The sequence below is a fragment of the Sciurus carolinensis genome, chromosome X (assembly GCF_902686445.1).
Source record: "Sciurus carolinensis chromosome X, mSciCar1.2, whole genome shotgun sequence".
Lineage (NCBI taxonomy): Eukaryota > Metazoa > Chordata > Mammalia > Rodentia > Sciuridae > Sciurus > Sciurus carolinensis.
This window is the reverse complement of record NC_062232.1, coordinates 39,657,387-39,670,670: the sequence shown is the minus strand read 5'-3', so window position 1 is coordinate 39,670,670 and position 13,284 is coordinate 39,657,387. Positions and strand designations below refer to the sequence as shown.

The following is a 13,284-nucleotide window of genomic DNA, read 5'->3' as shown; positions in this document are numbered from 1 at the left end:
ACATGATGCCACAAGTGGAAACTTCTACACATGAATTATGTCATGGAGTATAGTCAAGATGAAATGCAATTCGGGTGCTTGGGGCACATTTATAATTCCCACTACTCAGGAGGCTAAGGCAGGAGGATCACACATTCAAGGCTAACCTGGGCAATTTAGTGAGACATTGTCTCAAAACAAAAACTAAACAGGACCGAAGACGTAGCTCAGTGGCAGAGCATCCCTGAATTCAATCCCCAGTGACACACACACACACACACACACACACACACACACGTACAAAAAAACCCCCACAGATATATAAAATTACCTTCAGGCTACTCGTATAACATGTATATGAAACATATATGAATTTTGTGTATAGACTTGGATCCCATCCCCAAGATATCTCATTACAAATGTGCAAATACTCCAAAATCTGAAAAACTATCAAATCTAGAAAACTGCTGGTCCTTAAACATTTGGTTTTTCTTTTCCATCCTAACATTTCTTTTTTTTCTCCAGTTTTTTATTTGTTCTTTTTAGTTATACATGACGAGGAATGTCTTTTGACATAGCATACATACATGGAGAATAACTTCCTACTTTGTGGTTATACATGATGTGAGGTTAACATTGTTCACGTATTTATGTGTGTGTGTGTGTGTATAAAAACATAGGAAAGTTATGTCTGATTCATTCTACTGTCTTTCCCATTCCTATCCCTACTCACTTCTCCCAATTCTCCCCTATCTAATAATAGAGTAAAACCCCACTCCTCCCATCCTATTGTGAGCCAGCATTCACATATCAGAGAGAACATTTGGCCTTTGTTTTTTGGGGACTGGCTAATTTCACTCAGCATGATAGCCTTCAGTTCTAGTATTTCTGTTAAGGGAAACTCAATCTGCATAAGGAACTAAGTAATATGCACAGGCAGGTACTTCATATCATTTGCACAACAATCCTGTCATCTATGTGTTGCTACGATTATTTCATTAAAAGCATACTTTTGATTAAGTGGTGGCAAGTCAAACCAAGTCTACCTGGCTCTAAAATTCATGTTCATTCAACATTATATCACATAGTAGCTTTTATAAGGTAGTCCCAAAACAAAAGTGGTTCTACTTTATGTGTGTTGAAAATATGACTGTTAATTTGGAATTAAAAAGTTAAGTAAATATTCTTACAACAGAAGAGACATGATAAGAAAAATACTAATAGCCTAGGGCTAACTTTTAAATTATCTCAAAAAACATCCAGAGATAGAACTACTTCTCCTGTTGAGGGAAACGGGAAGGAGGGTAATTTTGTGTGCAAGTTAAAGTACAATTTTATTCTGGTCAACTTATAGAGGCACTATAGAATTAAACACTCGTGTTAGGAAAGGGAAAATACCCACTTAAAATGAAGAGAAATTCAGGTATGGTGGCACATACCAGTAATTCCAGCTACTCAGGAGGCTAAAGGAAGAGAATCATAAATTTGAGGCCAGCCTCAGCAACTTAGAGTGATTCTGCCTCAAAAAAAATTAAATATGAAATGGGAATGTAGCACAGTGATAGAGCACTTGCCTAGCATGTACAAGGCCTTGGGTTTAATCCTGGTACCACACACAAAAAAAGGAAAAATACTCCCTGAATAACCCAGTATCAAAGTGGAAAATCAATAGAGACACTCTACAATTACTATCAAAAATTATGGAACACGAAGTTATATTTAGACTGAAATTTATGGCTTTAAGTGACTTTCTTAAATTAAAAGTAAATGTAACCAAAATATGAGTTAAGATTCAATCTAAAACAGTAGTAGTAGGAAAAACAAAATTAAGCAAAACAAAAGTAAAAACCAGGAAATAGTAATTAATAACAAATAAAATTGTAAAAAAAAATGAAATAACTATAACAATAAAGAGTTTAAAGAAAAGAAAAAGCTGGTCCTTTGAAATGATCAATGTCAAGGATAACCTGTTAGCAAACCAGATAAAGGAAAAAAGTAAATATATATATTGAAATGAAATAAGAAAAAATCTTTTCCAGATAGGAAAGAGTCAAAGCAGTTATTTTGGAATATTTTGCACAACTGTACAGTGACAGTTTTGAGTACTGATGTGAAATAAGTGCTTCCCTAAGCAAAATGTAATTTTTATCGGTGCATTGTAACTGTACACAATAGTGACATTCATTATGCCACATTCCTACATCTTTATAATTTGATCAATTTCACTCTACACTACTTTCCCTTTTGTTCCATCCTTTCTCCCCCATCTGCTTGCTATACTCTACTGATCTCCCTTCTATCTTCATCATCATTATTAGTAGTAGTATTTTAATCAGTGCTCTATAATTACATATATATGATTTATTGTGACACTTCACACATGGACATAGCATAATCTGGTAGATTTCATTTTACGGTAATTCCTCATGCCTTCCCCTCCTCCCTCCCTCTCAAACAAAATCAATACTAGAATAAAAAAGAAGAAACCAAGGAGTGTCAAAGAGCCTGGAAAAAAAATCTGATATCACACAACAAAGAAAAATAGGAAGATTCTGAAAGAAAAGAAAGGTGAATAGCCTACATATCACACAATTTGAAGAACAAAATAGTCATGAGTTTCCTGGGTTTACTTTTTCCCTTCCATATATCACCAAAGTTACTGGTGGAACTTACAATTTAAAATGACCAACAGGCATAGATTTTTTTAAAAAGCTTCGAGAAAAAGAAACTCTCTTTAATTAAAGTGCCAGAAGAAAGGTGATCTCACTGTTCAGAAAACCTCTTTTGAAAAATACCCATGTTACTCCAGAGAAACACTAATGGAATACACATTCTTTTCAAGTACCCATCAATATTCTCAAAGATAGACCATGCCTGGGGTCAACACCTTCACGAATTGAAATTAAACAATGTATTTTCTCTGGACATAAGAATACCAAACTAAAAATCAATAATGGAAAGATAAGAAAATCTCTAAACACTTGAAAATTGATTTATTTCTATATATTCCATGGATTGAAGAAGTCCTAAGGGAAGTTAAAAATAAATAAATAAAAATGAAAATATATCAAAATGTATGCAATACTGATAAAGTATCATTGAGAGAGAAATTTATAGCACTAAATATTTACATTAGAAAAGAAGACAGGTCTGAAATGAATGATCCAAGCTCCTGCCTTAAGAAATTAGAAAAAGAAGAGGAAAGTAAACTGCAAAGCAAGAAAAAGAAAGTAATAAATATAGAGCAGAAATCAATGAAACTGAAAACAGAAAAACAATAGGGAAAACTCAAAGAATCAAACTGGCCCTTTGAAAAGATCAATAAAGTTGGTAATCACCTAGCAAAACTGATAAAAATAAAAAGAGATAAGACAGTTGGGCACAGTGACCCACTCCTGTAATCCCAGGCAGTCAGGTGTCTGAGGCAGGAGGACTGCAAGTTTGAGACCAACCTCAGAAACTTAGAGAAGTCCTAAGCAACTTAGTGAAACCCTGTCTCAAAATTTAAAATAAATAAAAAGAGCTGGGGAGGTAGCTCAGTGGTAAAGCACCCCTAGGTTCAATCCCCATCACCAAAAAAGGAAAAAGAGAGAGAGAAAGAGAGAGAGAGAGAGAACATAAATTATCAATTTCAGAAATGAAACACAGGGATATCTGCAGATACTGCAGTCATTAAAAGGAAAGCAGAAGAATACCACAAATAACAATGCACATAAATTCAACAACTTGGATGAAATAGTCCAATTCCCAATTAAAAAAACTATCATGACTCACCCACCCTTGGGTAATCTGAAATGATATTAAGTAGAGAATCTGAATAGTTATAAAACTACTACAGAAATTGAAACAATAATTTTTAAAAAGTTTTCAAATGGAAATTTCAGACCCAGATGGTTTCACTGGAGAATTGTACTAAACATTTAAAGAAAAATTAGCACAAATTCTATACAATCTCTTCTAGAAAATAGAAAAAAAAAAAAAAGAAAACAGTCACCAACTTATTCTGATACCAGTATTACCCTAATAATAAAACCTAAAACAGTACCAAAAAATAAAACTATAGGCCAATATTGCTCATGAATTTAGACATATAAATCCTTTTTAAAATTATTAATCAATTCCCGCATATATCCAAAATTATATATGCCACAACTAAGTGGGGTTTATCCTAGGAATAGTCTGCTTCAATATTCAAAAATCAATCAGTATAATCCTCCCCCCCCCACATATTAACAGGTTAAAGAAGAAAAACCACAAGTTTAGGGTCTGGGGTTGTAGCTCAGTGGTAGAGCATTTGCCTAGCATGTGTGAAGCACTAGGTTTAATCCTCAGCACAACATAAAAATTTAAAAAAGCATCGTGTTTATACACAACTATGAAAAATATTTTTAAAAAATCACAAGATTAGCTGAGTGTGGTGGTGCACGCCTGTAATCCCAGTGGCTCAGGAGGCTAAGGCAGGAGGATCATCAGTTCAAAGCCAACCTCAGCATAAGCAAGGTGCTAAGTAACTCAGTGAGACTCTGTCTTTAAATAAAATACAATAAATAAAATACAAAATAGGGCTGGGGATGTGACTCAGTGGCTGAGTGCCCCTGAGCTCAATCCCCAGTAATCCCCCCGCCAAAAATAATCATAAGAGTAGAGCAGGAACTGTGCTCAGTGGCAGAGCACTTGCCTAGCATGTGTGAGGCACTGGGTTCTATCCTTAGCACCACATAAAAATAAACAAAATAAAGGCAATCTGTCCATCTACATCTACAAAAAAATTTAAATGACAAGATTGTATAAATTCATAGTGTTGACAAAATTCAATGCCCATTCATGATAAAACTTGCAGCAAATTAGGAATAGAGGAGAAATTCTTCAGCTTGATAAAGAGTATCCATTTAAAAAAACAAAAAGGTAAAACCCTACAGTTAACTCATACTTTAATGGTGAGAGTCTGAATGTTTTCTCCCTAAGACTGGAATAGTGCAAATATTCACTCTCATCACTCTTATTCAACATAGCACAGTTTGAGCATCACTAATCCAAAAATCTGAATTCCAAAATACTCCAAAATCACAAACTCTTTCAGTGATGACATGATGCCACAAGTGGAAAATTCCATACCTGACTTCGTGAATCATAGCCAAAATGCAGGCACACTAAAAATATTCTTTGAAATTACCTTCAGGTTATGTGTATAAGGTATATATGAAACACAAATGAATTTTGTGTTTAGATTTGGGTTCCATCCTGAATATATCACAATATATATATATACAAATATTCAAAAATCAGAAAAATATGAAATCTGAAACACTTGTGATCCCAACCATTGCAGATAGGATACTCAACCTGTACTGGAAGTTCTAGCCAGCATGATAAAGAAAGAAAAGAGAAGGTGTAGAGATTAAAGAGGAAGAATAAAACTGTCTCTGCATATGACATAATTATACAAAAAACTTAAGGAAACTATCAAAAAGATATAAAATTAATAATTAAATTCAGGGCTGGAGATCTGGTTCAGTGGTAGAGTATTTGCCAAGCATGCATAAGGGCCTGGGTTCAATATTCAGCACTACAAAAAAATTATTATTAATAATAATAGGGCTAAAAAAAAATAGGGCTGGGGATATAGTTCAGTTGGTAGAGTGCTTGCTTTGCAAGCATAAGGCCCTGGGTTCAATCCCCAGTACCGCCAAAATAAATAAATAAATAAATAAATAATAATAAAATTCAGAAAAAATGTAGGACACAAGATCAATACACAAAACTGCATTCTTACACATGGGTGTGTGTGTGTGTATATATATGCATGTATACATATGCAGCAAATATGTGGAAACCAAAATTTAAAAGATAATGCCATTTACAACCATTTCAAAAAAATTAAATACTTTGGTATAAACTTAAAATATGTACAGTACTTTCCAGTATGCTGAAAATTACAATACACTGTTGAAAGAATCAAAGAAGATAATTAGATACACTATGTATATGGACTGGAGGACTACCCGTAGTTAAAATGTACATTTTTCCCAAGTTTATACTGGTTTAGCACAATTCCTATCAAAATTCCAGCAAGATGTGCTGTAAGTAGAGACAAGAGTAGGCCATGCATATGGAAAAACAAAGGAATTAGAAGAGTAAAAATAATTTTTAAAAATAAAGTGAGAGGAATTCTTCTACCTGATTTCAAGACTTATTACACAACTACAGTAATCAAAGACAGTGTGAAACTACTGGCAGAGGAACAGACACAGATCCAATGGGACAGAATAGAAAACCCAGAATGACCCCAGAATACTATGGCCAATTTATTTTTGGCAAAGGTGAAAGAATAATCTTTTCAACAAACAGTGCTTGAGTAATGGGACATTTATTAGTGAATAAATGCACTCTGACCTAAGTCTCACACTTTATCTTTTTTTTTTAATAAAAATGTTTGCATGCTTGGGAAGGAACCTAGGCTCTGCAAGTGCTCTACTACAGATCTATGGTCTCAGCCCTAAGTCTCAGACTTTATAGGAATGTTAGCCCACAATGGATCATTGACAAAAGCAAGAAGAAATGAACAAATAACCATCAAAGTAGAGAATTTCTCTCCACTCTCACACCAAAAGAAGCAGAACCCCCAAATACATATTTTGCATGACACAAATGACACCTAAATAATTATCTTCTAGTTAAACACAAAACATTGCTAAAAATTTACCACAGACTAGGCCATAAGTCTCCTTATATGTGAAGAATGAGCTTTATGAAGACATTTGACACAGAAAACAAAGGTTAGCAATCCATTAAAAAGATAAACTTTGGGGAATTGAAAATGAACTTCTAAATAACTCTTGAATAAAACACAAATTATTAATTATTTAAGAACACACAAAACATGATGTACAAAACGGGAAACTCCAAGACCTTAACGTTGCTATCTGAATAGAGGAAACTCTGCAAAATAATGGACGAATCATCCAACTCAAGTTAGACCAATGATTCCATCACTGACCACACAGAATCCCCCAGCACTCACCCTCCCCGGCCGCCCATCACCTCTACATCCCTCAGGCACTGAGTTGAATCCGCTTGACAACTATCAAACGGAGGCTGAGAACCGCAGCCGCTTCCGGTCACCGGCCCTAACACCTCCCCCCTCTCGAGATTTGGAGATTGACACCGGAAGTGAGGGTATACGCATGCGCAAAACCACCTTCTAAGGCTCCGCCAAGAGTCAACATGGCGTTGTGGTGGAGTCTGTGCTCTGCGGTATTAGGTGCCCCTGAGCAGCGTTGTCAGGCGGGAAACGTGACCGTGCCCAGGGCGCTTCTCCATGGGTTACGCCGTGTTGGGAGAGTCCATTCCATACTGAGAATGAGGAGGCCTGTAGCTAAACTCACTGAACAGTGATGCGAAGTTGTCCCCCTGGCGGCAGGGAGCGGACCAGCTTACTGCAGGAGGGGACGGTCTCTAAATCTGTACTCTGTGTATTTGTGTAATAGCGTTTCTAGAAGCTAAGGGCCTGTTAGACACAGGGGCCTGCAGCTGCCTCCTGGCCAATACTACAGGGCGAAAAGGGAGGAGAAAACAGGCTGGAACATACCACGACGGAAAAAGGGGGAGAAATCCGAGTTGTGCAAGCCCTCTAGGATATATCACAGGATGGGAAAAGGGGTCAAGTCAGTGTTAGGTTCCCAATCCTTGCAGTGCCTATGGGGCTTGGATGTGGGGTTTGGATGCTCCCATAATCTACCTTATGTCATACTCCATCTACCCCAACTAAAATGAAAAAATATGCCAATAATAATTTTTGATAAGTCTTTGATGCACTTCAATAAAAACCTCTTTAGGAAATTTTATTATTTTTTTCTTTTTAAGTTTCTCTCATAGCACCAAGCATTTATTAAGCATTATTAAATGGAATCTTCCCAACCTAACTATGAAGTTTTTTTAATTGATTCTTTTTAGTTATATATAACATTAGCATACATTTGATATAATCACAAAAGCATGGAATATAATTTGCTCTAATTCAGGCCCCAAGATTTCCCCACCCCTTTTCTCCCTCCCCCTCCATCTATTCTGATCTTTCTGCAATTTATTTATAGATTTTTTTTTAAATTAGGGTCTTGTGGATATACTTGATGTTGCGTTTCAATGTGGCATATGCGTATATGTACATATGAAAGTTTGGTCTGATTCATTCCACTGTTCTTCCCTTATTCCCCTCCCCCCGCAATCTCCTTCCTCCAGTCCACTGATCTTTCCTCTATTTTGATGGAATATTTTCCTTCTCTCTTCCCCCGCCCCTGCTATTTGGGATTAGCTTTTGCATATCAGGGAAAACATTCAACCTTTGACTTTTAGGGATTGGCTTATTTCACTTAGCATGATAGTCTGCATATCCATCCCTTTACTGGCAAATGTCATAAAGTCATTCTTTATGGCCAAGTAATATACCATCATGTATTCCATTTTCTTTATCCTTAAATCTGTTGAAGGTCACATAAGTTGATTCCATAGCTTGACTATTGTGAATTGTGCTTCTATAAACATTAATGTGGCTACTTTCCTGTAGTATGCTGATTTTAAATCTTTTTGATATATACCAAGGAGTGGGATAGCTGGGTCATATGGTAGTTGCATTCCTAGTTTTTTTGAGGAATCTACATACTACTTTCCAGAGTTGTTGCATTAATTTGCAGTCCCACCAACAATGTACGAATGTACCTTTTTCCCCACATCCTTGTCAACATTCATTATTTGTGTTCTAGACAATTGCCATTCTCACTGGAAATGAAATCTCAATGTAGTTTTGATTTGCATTTCCCTAATTGTTAGAGAGGTTGAACATTTTTTCATGTATTTGTTGACCTTTGTATTTCTTCTTTTGAGAAATGTATGTTTAGTTCTTTTGCCCATTTATTGATTGGGTTATTTGCTTTTTGGTGTTAAGTTTTTTGAGTTCTTTGTATATGCTTGATACTAATGCCCTATCTGAGGAGCAGATGGCAAAGATCTCCCATTCTGTAGGCTCTCTTTCTTCATGCTCTTCTTTCCTTTGCTGTGCAGATGCTTTTTAATTGGATGTCAGCCCAATTGTCAATTTTTTATTTTATTTCTTGTGATTTAGGAGTCTTGTTAAAGAAGTTGGTTCCTGTACTGACATACTGGAGTATTTTGCCTATATACTAGCAGTTGCAGAGGGGAACTTTTAATTTTATTTCCTCATAAAGTAAAATCGATGCAGTGGTGGTGCTCTTGCTTTGCAAATTTAGCTTTCATGCAAGACTCCTGATTCTGCCCTTCAATCAGTTTGCTTCCCCTTATCACCTCCAGTGTGATAAGTGCCCCTGGAAGTGCCCCTACCCTTCTGGGAGATGTCACTGAGGCAGAAGAGGAAGAAGTCACACTGCCCTTGAGCTAAGAATGCCTATTCATCTTACAAAACCAAGTTCAATACTCCGCCTCCATAGAAACCTCCTAATAGAAGTAGAAGGCTCTATGCCCCACTGAAGGCTTTTCTAAATCCTCAGGTGAGAAGTATTTTAGGGGACCAGAGGTAGGCTGAAGTGTGGACTTGATGGGGCTTTCTATGTAGTTATCCCCCTTGCACCTCCGTTTAGCAATCTAGAATGTAAATGTCCTAGTCAAACCAGCCTAAAACCACCAGGGACTAATCTGTAGTCTGATAGATTCATTAATCTATTAGAGAGACCACAAACTAGAGGAACCATGGGAAGCTCACTAAACAGGAAAATAAAGAGTTCTTATAGGATTATGAAAAAGGATGGAGTTTAGATGCACTTTAAATGAAACAGCATTTTGGGGAGCTCAAAGTAAATCAGGGCTGTGTGTTAAATGAGTCAACATCAGGACTGGACTGCAAAGTGAACCCAGAGAGCTGTTACCTTGGAAACAATTCAGATCGCTGTCAGGTGTTGTGTCCTGATAACCCATATCTGAAGCTGTGCACCTGGGTTGGAAATTGAGGGTTGTTTTTCTGTGTTTAAGTAACTTAGAATCTCCATTAAGAGACAGGTGTTCTAGGGCTGGGGTTGTGGTTCAGTGGTAGAGCATTTGCCTGGCAAGCGTGAGGCACTGGGTTTGATCCTCAGCAGCACATAAAAATGAATAAATAAAATAAAGGCATTATGTCCATCTATAACTAAAAAGTATTTTTTAAAAAAGGTCAGGTACTTTATTCTTTCTTATATTATTTAAAATAGCAAAGTTTCTGATAGTATATAATTGTAGAGAACAAATTTTCTCAGTGACTACTGTACTACCATAAAGAAGCCCTACTTGGAGTAGTAGTAACTACTCAAAATAGGGGTTCCTTATGGCATTACAGCTGCAGCATTTCTCTCTGTGGCTGTTCTCACATCCAGACAAGTGGCAGGGCAGATTTTTATAGTCTGAGTTCATTTTTATTTAATGGAATTGAACCCTCTGATTATTACAGAATCTCTTTTTGCTTCTGTACCCTTGGTCTGGATAAGTGTTGAATGGATAGTGTTGAAAGAAGAAATGGAATCACTGTAAACACATTTTGCATGAATATATTTCTAACAGAGTGCCAGGAATTTATACTGTTGAGGGTCATAATACTACTATGTTTATGTTAGAAAAAGTAGGTCTGTTAGACCACTTCAGACAAGAGAAAAAGATAAGGCTAATAAACATGAAGAGATGTTCAAACTCATTAGTGAACAAGGAACTACAAATCAAGACATGATAAGAAGACATTTTACACCAATTAATTTGCAGAATTATAAGTCTGAGAAGACCAAGAGTTGAAGACTATAAAACTCACAGGATCTTTTTGCCATATTGAAGTAATATAAATCAGTGCATCCATTTTAGAAAATAGTTTGGCATTCCCACTACAGTGAATGTTCACATGACTTGCAGTTCAGCAGTATATACATTTTTCTTGGAATATATCCAAGAAAAACACTCGCACAAGAAACCTACGATGTGTGTGGCATCCTGTTCAAATGGCAAAACCTAGAAATAAAAATGGATGCTCATCACCAGGAGTCAAAAATGAATGAACCAAAATAATGCACAACAATATGGATGAATACTAAGGGGAAAAAATTGTAAGCCCAAACACTAATGTAAAGCATAATACATGTTTATAAAATTAAAAGCTACTAATAAAAAGAACACAAACTATTTAGAATTTTTATAGTTGATATAAAATTATAGAAAAAGGAAATTAAAAACTGAGAATGATGTTTACCTTAGCTGGGGAGGGGAGGCTATGAATTGGATAGATGCATAGCAGAGATTATTGTAAAAGCCAGACCTTTTCTTTAGATGGTAGGGGCATAGTGATAATTATATTATTAATACTAACTAAATATTTAAATGTATTGGGCAAATTAAAATGTTAGACAAACAGCTAAATGAAAGAAAGAAAATCTGTATGGAGAAAAATGCCATTCCTTGAATAGGTGAAGAAAACCTTTGGTCCTAGTCCAGAGATGCCACCTAGTGGTGGGATGAGCAGGAAGCAGGAGTTCCATGGCCTTAACATTACTCCCCTTGCCAAAGATGCTTTGGCTCCAAGGCTCACTCCTTCCTATCTTCCGATCTGCTCAAATGTCTTTTCTTCAGTAGTGTTTATTCCCTGGCCCACACCATTTTCAGATTCTTTGTTCCATTTTCTTTATACCCTACCTTTTATCAGAAATTTTCTTATTTAGCCAGGCATGGTAGAGAACACCTGCAATCCCAGTGGACTTGGGAAAATGAGTCAGGAGGATGGCAAGTTCAAAGCTAACCTCAGCAACTTAACGAGGCCCTAAGCAACTCAGTGAGGCTCTGTCTCAAAATAAAAAATAAAAGACTGAGGATGTGGTTCAGTGATTAAGCATCCCTGGGTTCAGTCCCTCGTACAAAAAGAAAAAGTTAACTTATTCATTTACTGTTTACCCATTGACTTGTTCTGGCTGATACTGCAGTGATTTCTGCTTCTTACATATGAGGAGTGAACAACTACTTTATTTCTTATATCTTCACTACACAATGAAAAGAGCATCAAAATGCATACACCAAAATCGTTTTCCTAAAATATTATTTATTTCCTCCAAAAAATTCAGCAGGCCTCTCTGGGTGACACAACTGTTATAAAATTAATTTTATATAAGTAATGCAGGAAATACTAAGTGATTTTATTTTATTGGGGGTACCAGGGATTAAATTCAGGGGCACTCAATTACTGAGCCCCAGTCCTATTTTGTATTTTATTTAAAGACAGGGTCTTACTGAGTTGCTTAGCACCTCACTTTTGCTGAGGCTGACTTTGAACTCGAGATCCTCCTGCCTCAGCCTCCTGAGCTGCTGGGATTACAGGCATGCACCACCAAGCCTGGCCTAAATAATTTAATTTAAATTAATTTCATCTCTGATACTCTTCTTATGTCAATCTGAATTTCTGGCCTATATTATTTTCCTTCTATTTGAAGAATTTCTTTTAACATTTCTTGCAAATCTACTGGCAATAAATTCCCTCCGTGTTTTTTGTTTGTTTGTTCAGTTTGTTTGTTTGTTGTTTTGCAGTGCTGGGGATGGAACCCAGGACGTTGTATATGCTAGGCAAGCACTCTACCACTGAACTACATCCCCAGTACCCCTGTGTATTTTTGACTAGGAAAGTTCTTATTTCTTATTCTCTTTTGAAGAATAATTTCACTGGATTTAAAATGCTAGGTGGTGGGTTTTTTTTCTTTTAATGTCTTAAATATTTTATTCCACTCTCTTCTAGTTTGAATGGCTTCCAACAAGAAGGCTGGTGTAATTCTTAACCTTGTGATTTTATTTTATTTTATTTTATTTCTGTCTAAAGATATGGTGTATCTCTCCATGTGCTTAGTTTTATATTATATTCTAGAATAACAGTCATACATTTTCTTACATTAGGTCTAGTACCTTTCTTGATACATTCATTTTTAGGTATTTTGTGTTTGTTGTCATTACTATGAATGGGATTTTTACCCCTTCCCATCTATTTCAATGGGCTATATTTATTTTATTATACCCTACCACCTTGTTAAATTTTCCTTGGATATTTTTCTGGGTACAGAATCATAACCCTGAAAATAAAAATGATTTTTTGGCAACACTTATTGGGTCCTTTCTTGCCCCTGTAGAAGCTCTGTCTCTTTTCATCTCACTGAAATAAATCCTAACATTTCACTTTTGCCTTCTGTCTGTGGATTTCATTCTTCAAATTTATGAGACAAGAACCCAGAAAGAAATTGGCAGTGAGCTGCTGGGATCTGCTGCAGCATTGGAAGGCATCACCCACCA

The 13,284-nt window shown here is 36.1% G+C and overlaps 1 protein-coding gene across 8 annotated transcripts in view; it reads right to left on the bottom strand.

Moving 5' to 3' along the window:
• The window catches only part of Znf81 (zinc finger protein 81), a 111,330-nt gene that overhangs the window by 61,330 nt on the left and 36,716 nt on the right, over positions 1–13,284 (bottom strand). The window contains exon 1 of one of the 8 annotated variants that reach the window (XM_047535622.1): positions 7,001–7,097. The exons of 6 other annotated variants lie outside the window; for them this stretch is intronic. The gene's annotated coding sequence lies outside the window, so the exon portion shown is untranslated. Of the gene's footprint in view, positions 1–7,000; positions 7,098–13,284 lie in introns of those variants that run through there. One more of the 8 variants, XM_047535623.1, reaches the window with a different exon arrangement.